This window comes from Apium graveolens, chromosome 9, assembly GCF_009905375.1.
Source record: "Apium graveolens cultivar Ventura chromosome 9, ASM990537v1, whole genome shotgun sequence".
Classification (NCBI taxonomy): Eukaryota; Viridiplantae; Streptophyta; class Magnoliopsida; order Apiales; family Apiaceae; genus Apium; species Apium graveolens.
Genome location: NC_133655.1, coordinates 141,245,655 through 141,256,395, shown reverse-complemented (window position 1 = coordinate 141,256,395; position 10,741 = coordinate 141,245,655). Strand labels below are relative to the sequence as shown.

The window sequence follows — 10,741 nt, the reverse complement described above, 5'->3', positions numbered from 1 at the left end:
TCAAATCTACTGCATACATCCCATATATTTATTATACACTCCCACACTTTAGCCACAAATGAAAACAACCCCTTTTCCCTCACTTAAAGCTCTCCCATTTTTCATTCCAGCAGTTCGGATTTTCTGAGCAAGGGAGAAAGAAAAATTTATAACTCAAAATATACTCATTCCAATATCACAAAATTTTTACCATAGCTTCTATATATCATGGGTAAGTTTCGTACCAAATTACAGCCTCAAATTATTGTTTTTCAATTTTATAAAAATATTTGAATGAGGTGCTGAAAGGTAACTCCGAAATTCTAACTTATTTCTTGGTTTTGTTTCTTAAGGATCTAGCCCTTCTAAGTGTTTTCTAAGCAAACCAAGCCTCAATCATCCTAGAACTAACCTTTCTATTGTCCAAGAAGGTATAAATTTCAACCTTTTAAGGTTTTATGATTGGATTTAAGAGTTATGTTTGTTGTAGTGTTAAGATCCAAAGGATTGTATTTGTTTGAGTTTGTATTGATTATGTTCTTGCTAAAGGCTTGAGATGTTGAGTTGTAATCCATGTATGTGGTACTAGATAGAGCATATAAGGTTTATGTGGGTGGATCTTTAGAATTACTTGTGTTTATGATGGTTATAGGTAGTGATTGTGTTAAGATCAAGTAGAGAAATTGAGTTTGGGCATTCTTGCACTTGATCTCTTTTCTGCAGGACATTCGGCCATGAAAATGGTTAAAATTTGAAAAAAACTGGCCACAAATAGATAGATATTGTTTTTTAGTTTCTATACATGTGTAGATCATCATGAGGAGTTTTAGGGTTTAGGAGTTATGGTCGTTTTAGTATAAAATATTTCTGCGATTAGCCAACTACACTTAAGTCCACTTGCATGGTGATTTTGAAGGACTTAAAATAATTTCTAGATTCTGGAAAAATTATGAAAAATGGATATGACAGTAGAGAAGACTGTCCAAAAAGAATTTTGAGAAAATATTAAGTTTTCGATTTTATAAAAAATGTTTTGGTAAAGCCAGTGCAAGCGAGAAACGCATAAAAACCTAGTTTTGACGCGCGTTTTCTCACGTTCGAGCTTAAAACTCGAAATGGACTTTCTAAAGCGAACGATCGATTTCAAAACTCGACCATGTTATAAAGTGAGAATATAAGTGTTGAGAATGTGATGATCAGAGATTCTTTATACTTGAGTAGTTGTGAAAGTTGCTTAATAAAAGCGAGACGTTAATCGCGTACTAACTTAGACCGTTGGTTCTTGTTTATAGATCGCCGACCAAACACCAGAGACCATACCACTTCGATTACTCGAGGAAAGTTTTCGAAACCCTATCTCATACTATCCATGCTATATATACTGTTGTGATACTGATGCCATGATTTACAGTTCAAATATATATGCTTGTCTATGATATCAATGCATACGAATTATGCGATTGTTTACGAAAACAAATTTTGTTTTACAGGAGTATGAGAAATTGAAACGTATTTCAAATATAATATATGATAATGGGAGTCAGAGATATTTTAATAACGATTTAATTCCGGAGGGAGCCGGACGTGAAAGATTTCTATTTCGATAAACAAAGTACGTTCGCGTAATATATATATCAAGCGAACGATTGAGATTTTGACTTAAACTTTGAGAAATATTGGTTTATTCATTTAAGGGACACCCTTACTTGATTGATTATTTTATAAAGCGATACTTAAGGGATTATTAAATATCCAGAAGGTATTTAAAAATATACTGAATAGTTTATAAATCATTTCACGTTATTTAATAAAGATTTAACTATTCAAAGAGCAGTTATAGGATACCAAATCCTGTTTTGATTATTTGATTAAGGTGTCTCCATTCGTTGGACCTTATTCAGAAATATTTTGTATATAAAGTTTTTTTATTAATTCATTGAACCTTATACAGAGATATTTTATTTATAAGATTTTATCAATTTATTGAATCCCTCTTAAATTGTTATGAGACCTTAGATATTTAATATCTTCGGACTTCTAAAAACTTATTTAAAAATAGACATAGTTCCCAAAGGTACTTTCTAAATTATTCAAAACTCATGAAAGAGATTAATCATTTGAAACGTATCAAAACCTTAGGGAACTTAGTCTAGAAGCATAAGAGTTTTGCTTCCTCGTTCAATAAAGAACAAGTGAGTAATATATGTGTCACCCTACTACAGATAGGGATTTGAAAATGATTTTAAATTCAAAACTCCGACAACTCCCAAAGATCAATTGAGTTAAAAGTTGAAAAACAAATCATCTGATTAAAGGTCAACCCAGAACGATCTATTTCTTCGATAAAGGATTTTATGTAAATGATATAATTGTTTTGGGACTGGAATATGGCCTACCCGGCATGGAGAGGTATCGGGTAGTGACCAAGCGCGGAATGGCGCAGTATACAGTTATATGGTCTCTGTGACCATTGACTTTCGGACTTAAACGGAAATAGGCAACCATCGTGTAATGTCTTGATAAGCCCAAAGGTGGCTAGGTTTGTATTCCTTCTACTAGTAGAGAAAATTTCGTATTCGGCTGATCACCGATACATGGTTTATTTCAGTATAGTCCCTTTCTTCCATTTTGGAAAAACTGTTGTGAAATATACAACAGAGAGCCGATAAGGCTGAGTTTTAAACAAGGATATTGATGAATATATATCAAATCCATTTGAGAAATCTGCCGATAAGGCTGAGTTTAAATAAGGATATTGATGATTATATATCAAATCCATTTGAGAAATCTGCCAATAAGGCTGAGTTTTAAATTGGGATGTTGATGAATATATATCACACCCATTTGAGAATCTTGGTTCGAGTAACATCTTGAGATTTTGAAATAAAATGAGTACGAGTATAAAATGATTTTGAGAAAGAGATGAATACAAGTTTCCAGTGGATATACTATTGTAGTTGATTTTGAGAATATTATAAATTTGACAAGCATATAAACTTTCAGAATGCTTTGGAGATATAAAGTATAATTATTGGTTTTATTTATCCTTACATACTTAATTATGGGGATATATACCTTGCTGAGCTATAATGCTCACCCTTGCTTTTATATATCATATCACAACAGACGACCAGTATGGATCAGACCAGGACTGCTGTCCGTAGGCGGGTAAGGAACGCTCGTGAGTTCCGTAGGCTTTTTGTACGCCAGCCCCGTCAGGTAGATAAGTGGAGATGATTTATTTGATACTATTTCCAAGCATATAACCTGTGTGTGTGTGAGTTTGAATAAAAGGTCAAGTAATATTGTGAAAAGAGAATTATTTAACTAATAAGTGATCGTACCGACCCGAATTCATGACCTTGGATTTGGGGGTGTTACAAAATACCTCATTATTCCCCTATCATCTTTCTCGGTATTAATCACTTCTCCCGTCATTGGCTCTCTGCCTTCATTCATCACTTTTTCTTGGCACAATATGATCTTTTCCAATAATTCGGGTTGCATTACAATCTCAAACAGCTTTCCGGTACCGGCCCTGGTTACCTTCACTTCTATTTCCATTTTCTCGAAATCTCTTACCAATTCTTCCGAAGAAATTATCATCTTGATTCTCTCCTTTCTACAAAGGGCGTCAGCCACCATATTGGCTTTTCTTGGATGATAAAGAATCCCATAATCGTAATCCTTGATTAGATCTAACCACCTCCTCTGGTGCATGTTGAGCTCTATCTACGTGAAAATGTACTAGAACTCTTATGGTTTGTATAAATCTCGCACTTTTATCCATACAAGTATTGCCTCCCATCTTTAGGGCAAAACTATTGTCGTGAGCCCAAGATCATGGGTGGGATATCGAATTTTATATTCTCTTAATTGTCTTGATGCTTACGTGATTACCTTGCCGTGCTGTATAAGAACGCACCCTAATTCTTTGTGCGAAGCGTCACTACAAATCACAAAATCTCCTTTTTCATCTAGCAACGCCAACATAGGGGCCGTCACCAATATTTTCTTCATTTCTTGAAAGTTGTTCTCGCATTTCTCTGTCCATTCGAACTTCTCAGTCTTACGAGTAAGCCGCGTTAAAGGGGCTGCTATCTTTACAAACTTGAATGAACCTACGGTAGTTATCGACCAATCCTACCTCTGGTAGTCGTCCTGACCACGGTTATCAATTCCTCATTGGTCCTTTCTTCATTCTTGTCATGATCCTCCACAGAATCCTCTTAAGCAATAATCCCTTCTGGGATAACATCCTTAATTGCTACATCCTTAATATGAACATCATCTGGTCCCTCGTTAGGACGCTCTATCGGATCTACAATTTGTTCTCCAATAAGTAATACAACATCATCGCGTTGTTTCTCCTCAACCTCAGGGTTCGGAGTCCCGCTACCATATATGATAACGAACTACGCTTCTATCACGATATTTATAAGGGTTCCCATAAGGGTTTTAACTGTCAGTACTACGTTAGGTAGCCTGACTATGAACTTGGCAAGAGTTCTTATTATCTTAGTGAACTTCTTATCTTAACGTCGCATCATCTCTGAGCTTTATAACGCTTCGCTCTAATACCATTTCTGTAACACCCCCACATTCGGAGTCGGGGATCCGGGTTGTCACGAGTTCCATTTCCCTTAATAACACTTAATCTTAATAAACAACCAACTACTGCGTACTGTGACCCCACAATATACACACACACACACACACCACAAGTTATAGTCTCAGAGATTAATACCCAAAAATAACAAAAGTCATTTTATTCCACAATTATAAGTCATTACACCTCAAAAGGGTTTCTGAATAAATTTACATATTCTTTGCCATTATTAAAATTCTTAAATATACATAAGTCTGGTACATCAACGGTTGAAAACCTAGCCTATTGGTAGATCCTACCTCAGCTACAGCGGCATCAACGCCTACAGGAAACTACGGAACGTTTCGTATCCACTTACGAATTGGGAGCTCGGTCCTGTTCATATTGTCTATCTGTTATTGTGTGATGAAAGAAGAAAGCAAGAGTGAGCAACAAGCCCACCGAAATAATATGTATAATAATTAACAATATATGAGCATTCTCATAGTACTCATGAAAGTCTTGGTTAAGAAGAAATGAACCAAGTTTGATATCTTAACGCGACCAGGTCGCAAAATATTCAGTATATATGTATATATACTTTTCAAAATCTTGGAAATCCTCTTCCATGTATAATATACATAAAGTTCTAATTTATAACTGTATAAAAATATCGTTGCAAGGTGATCTTATATATCTAACCTTGTCTCAACGTTTTTCTGAAAATCTTTGTCATGCATAAGATAATCATTAACTAGATATAAGTTGAAAAGATGAAGTTGCAAGATACTCCAATATACTTATATCTTTTCCGACTACTACTTGAACTACCGCCGTTCAAGGTATAAATAGTTCATCCCATAGATAAGCTACAAGACAAAACTTGTATATAATCAATCTTTGAAATATCATCAAAATGAAATGAAGTTACGAGATACTTCATTTGATGAGAACACCATTTTGAAAACTCGACCCTGCCAACACTCAACGATTTCCTAGCCGTAGACTTTCTATCGAAATGCTCTAGGTAGTGTTGTAGAAATATCCAAACTGGATGATGAACTCATTACGGGAGTTTGCCGCGCCAGAAAGACCACTCACGATGATCAGTCGCAGTAGTGCAGCCCCACCATTTTCTACATGTAGAGGAGAACAGTCGAATTTACTTGTCAACCGAACACTGGACTCCTAATGAATGGACCGTCTTAGCGAAACTTCCAGGCCATTTGGGCCAACATAATAAGGCTGGGCCGGAGCCACTCGACCACTTACGCCACTCCTAGTTCAGATGAAATCCATGACTATGAAACGTAAACCTCGTCCCCCCTTTCCCCAAGTAGAAACTTGTTGATACGGCTCCACCAAGAAGTCGTATCTAGTTGGAAAGAAAAACTCACCGATATTTCCCAGGCGATGCCTGTTAATGGATTAACTTATTCCAAGAATTTTACTTCCCGAGTATTGGGTAAGTAATCAAAAACTCTTTGTAATAACTCGAATTTTAGAGACCTTGTAAAATGCTTAATGAATAGTAACTCTGACGAACGGGAAAAACTTTTGAGCCCACACTATGTAGTGCATGAGAAAATGAGTTTCAGAGTTGCTATTATGATTATACGTACCAAATGAGTGTATGTAAACGCATTAGTTTTCGAAGAAAATGAACTTTGAAACATATTTACGACTCATCAAGGATTATGGGAATCCCAATATAATTATAAGGTTAAAACCCTACGAATTTATATCCAAGTATGATAATTCAAAACATAGGGAATAAATGCGAAAGGAATTACATCGCGAACCATTTACGAGGAAGTATTACGAAAATGTTTAAGCGATCGAGCGAACGCGTAAACGATTAAATAAACGTAACACACTAACTAAACATGGTAAGAAAGTAACCATGGTTACTTTATCAAATAGTGAGCTAGATATAGGATGATCAAGCAAGGCTAATCAAATAGTGTGCTAAGGAAGCTAAGACAAGAAGCTTAGCTTGTAAACTAGGAAGCTACTTGGATTTGTCCCCAAGATTTGCAACAAGAATAAAATCCTAGGATACAAACTAGGAGAATATAAAATCAATATAAGATATCACCAATCCCATTTCCTGGAAGCAACCAAGGAAGCAAGCATAAAACTCTCCCCCCTTCTTCATTGCTTCCATTCGGCCATTCACCTCCAAACCAAGAAATCAAATTCAAAATCTCAAATTCTAGCCATGGTTAAATCCTCCCATTAATTCTCAAGCTTTCTAACAACCAAACTAAGGTAAGATAATTCTTTGATCTCTTTTTATCAAGGTTTGATGGGTGTAATAAAATCAAGCAAGTTGCTAGTGAATAGTATGAATAATAACTCTTCTTTGTTTTCTTGATTTCAATGGTGGTTTTAGGTTCCAAAAATTATACCAAGCACTCCCAAGACTCCACCATCCTCAAGAACACATCTCAAGCTTTCAAGAAAGGTAAAAATCTTTGCCCCAACTTTATTTAAAGATTTAATTTCAAGATCCTTTTAGTATGTAGTTATAAACCTAGTTTTAGAGGTGATATTGTTGAAATCTTGATGTTTAGTTAAGTAGATTTAAGGTTGATTGTTGTTGCCTCAAGAACATGATGTTATTGAGAGGAGTTAGTGTGTTGATGATGATATGATGATTGTTGGTGGTAGTATAAAGAGTTAAGGCGTAAACGAAACTCCGATCATAAACGTAATCCCGTTAAAACGAACAAAACGTAACTTTAAGTTTCTGCAGAAAGTCCTGAAGATGTAAACTGTAATTTATTGAAAATAACTCTTGATTATGATATAAAATGTTATAAGAATCTTTTAGGAACTTGAATCGCTTGATTCCGATTCACGGATCAAAAGTTATGGCCGTTTTACTAAAAGTGATTTACGCCACAAAAACTGCTACGAATTACGAACTTTGAAAATATAAAGGATCAACTTAAGAATGTTCATAAATCATGAGATTTTTACAGAGAGTATTATTTTGAGTTTCCTAACTGCCATAAAAATTTCAAGTGGAAATAATGACTTTTTAATTTTATAAAAATATCGGAGTCGAGACCGCGCGATTAGAAACCGTAGAATGCATATGCGGAGCCGACGACGAAAATGAAAATGAACCTAAGATACTTAAAAAAATGAAGCGACCATGATGTGAATAAGTACTTAAAGGAATAATAAGGGTAATATAAGTTGAGAGGGTGCATAATAAGTAGCGCATGAGTGCGAGTCACCGTAAATTAGAACGGGACCTAACAAAACGAATTATGTTCATGATTATAGATTTCCGAGCGGAACCTAGAGCATTCTCCACCTCGAGATACCCAGACAAGTTTACAAACCCAACTCTATTTACTGTTGTGTTGTGAAAGGATTATTTTATTATCATTGTATAAATACCATGCTTGCCATGATACGTAGTAATTGAACTTTTCGCATAATGTAGCGATGTTGTACGATAAGCATATATCGTAAAATATTTAACTCCGCTTTAAGCGTGACTGATAAGTGGCATTTTATACCACTTAGAACATCTTAAAATGGCTTAAATTGGTGCCTTGAAATCAAGTATTTTGTGTATTTGATGCGTTTTTCCAGTGTTTATGTATTTCAGGGTATTAGTTGCATTTCGGAGGAGTAATCATCGAGAATAAGCCTTGGCATGTGTTCAGCATTGCGAGAGGAAAGAAAGGGGCAGATTACGGCGAAGAAATGAAGCAAACTCAGGAAAAATCCAGTAGGGTCCTAAGCGCCCGCTCAGCTATGCTGAGCGGCCGCGCAGAAAGCTGAGCGCCCGCTCAGCATGCAGGGTCGGGAAATTAAATAATTATTTTTAGACTTCTACTTCTGTTTGGCTTCCAACTTCTATGTAATCTGAGTTTTATGGGACTATTATATAAGTAGATTTGGAGACATTTTCACGAGAGAGGATTGTGGTACAAAGCAAGGAGCGAAGGAGATAAGGAAGAAGACCGTTTTAGCACACAGCAACGAAGAGGAAGCATATTTTCTTGTGATTCTTGTTTTGTTGTAACGTTGGATGCTAGTTTTCTTACTTTGAACCTATTTACTCTTGTGACGTACTCTGATTTAATATAATTAGTTTAGTTATTATTTTCTTGTGTTTGTTTATCATGATTTCATATGAACCCATGATGACGATGAGTGCTATTATGGGCTAATCATGATCATGGGGTTGCAACGGATTTACTATGGAATTCTTTAGTTAATTGTTTAATACTTTAGTATGTGATGATTGTATGATATCTAGTATTGGTTGTGCGTATTCGTCTTATGTGCGTCGCGAACATATAAGATAGGGTGTTAATCTCTTGTGAAGCGACAGTGGATCTTGAGATTTAGAACTTGCCATGCTAGCATAGGTTCATGTATGATGTGCATGATTAGTGGGTAACTCTAACAGTTTTATTCGCCCTGTGTAATCAAAAGGAATAACTTGTGCTTAAATCGTTGTGTTGTCAATTTCTGTAGACATATAGGAACTCAACATAATTGATAACTATTCAACTTCTATCTTAATTGTGGATGTTTGGTAGAATGGTATTAGTACAATGAAAGTTGGCTTTTATCAGTTTCATGTTATTCGATTAATATCATCACTGTCACATGTTAAAGGTAATAACAATAACTATTGAAGGAAGTAGTAATGAAGTTGTGATCTCATGAGTGTTTTAATATTGTTAATTTGAAGTGTTAATTAAGTGATAAATTAAGTAATTAATTGTAGTTAATATTTAGTCAACAATTCTAAGTGTTAGTGTCTTAACATTGAGAAGTAATCATACATTGGTGCGTGAGTTTAATTAGACAATAATTAGTCTGAGTCACTGTGGGAACGAACTAGAAAGTATTCTATATTACTTGTGAACGCGTATACTTGCGTGAATATTAGCGCGTGTTTTCGCCCTAACAAGTTTTTGGCGCCGCTGCCGGGGACTCGGCGTATTTGTTTAGTTTATGTACTTACCATCATTGGTCATTAGGACTCAGCGATTAGGACGTAGTAGTTACTTATTGTTTCCGATTGTCCTTCAGGTACTTTAGCGAGCGTTTATGCAAACTCGTTCTCATACTCGCAAGAGGACTTTAGATACAGCTGAGGAGATAGACGAAGTTCTTGATATTCCGGAGAAGATAGATTTTGAAGATTCGGATTCAGGAACTGAGCCGAAAGAACCAGTAAACATGGTGATCGTATTGTTCAGGCTGATCCAGCTCTTATGGACTTTTCTCGGCCAAAAATTGATGACATTCAGTCAAGCATTCTTCATCCGGCTATTCAAGCTAACACCTTTGAAATCAAGCCGGGCACTATTCAGATGGTGCAGAATTCTGTTTCTTTTGGAGGGGCTGCGACTGAAGACCCCAACATGCACATAAGGAATTTTGTCGAGATCTGCAGCACTTTCAAGTATAATGGCGTGACTGATGAGGCTATCAAGTTGAGGTTTTTCCCATTCTCACTGAGGGACAAAGCTAAGGACTGGTTACATTCTGAACCAGCTGGGTCCATCACTACTTGGCAAGATCTTGCGTAAAAGTTTCTGGTGAAGTTTTATTCGATGGCAAAGACTGTTGCTATGAGGAGTGCTCTTACTCAGTTTGCGCAGCAACCTACAGAATCTATGTGCGAAGCTTGGGAACGCTACAAGGAAATGTTGAGGAAGTGTCCACATCATGGAATGCCCGATTGGATGGTGATCACTGGTTTCTATAATGGTTTGGGGGCCCAATCTCGGCCCATGCTCGATGCAGCAGCTGGAGGTGCCTTATGGGCTAAAAGCTATACTGAGGCTTATAATCTTATCGAGACTATGGCTGCAAATGAGCATCAAAACCCAACTCAGAGGATGATGCCTGGGAAGGTAGCAGGTATTCTGGAAGTCGATGCAGCCACCGCTATTGCAGCGCAGCTCCAAGCACTGTCGATGAAGGTTGATTCTCTAGCTACATATGAAGTTAATCAAATAGCTATGGTTTGTGAGCTTTGTGCAGGTTCTCATGCTACGGATCAGTGTTCTCTTTTCAACAAATCTGTTCAGTATGTGAATAATTATCAGTGACAACAGCAGCCTGTGCCAGCTACTTATCATCCTAATAACAGAAATCATCCAAATTTCAGTTGGGGTAATAATCAGA

General features: G+C 36.3%; 1 non-coding gene across 1 annotated transcript; it reads right to left on the bottom strand.

Moving 5' to 3' along the window:
* Positions 1 to 10,179: 10,179 nt before the first annotated feature.
* On the bottom strand, positions 10,180 to 10,286 carry LOC141687978 (small nucleolar RNA R71). The gene has a single exon (XR_012561450.1). It is a non-coding gene; the product is annotated as a small nucleolar RNA R71 (small nucleolar RNA).
* Between the last annotated feature and the right edge of the window lie 455 nt (positions 10,287 to 10,741).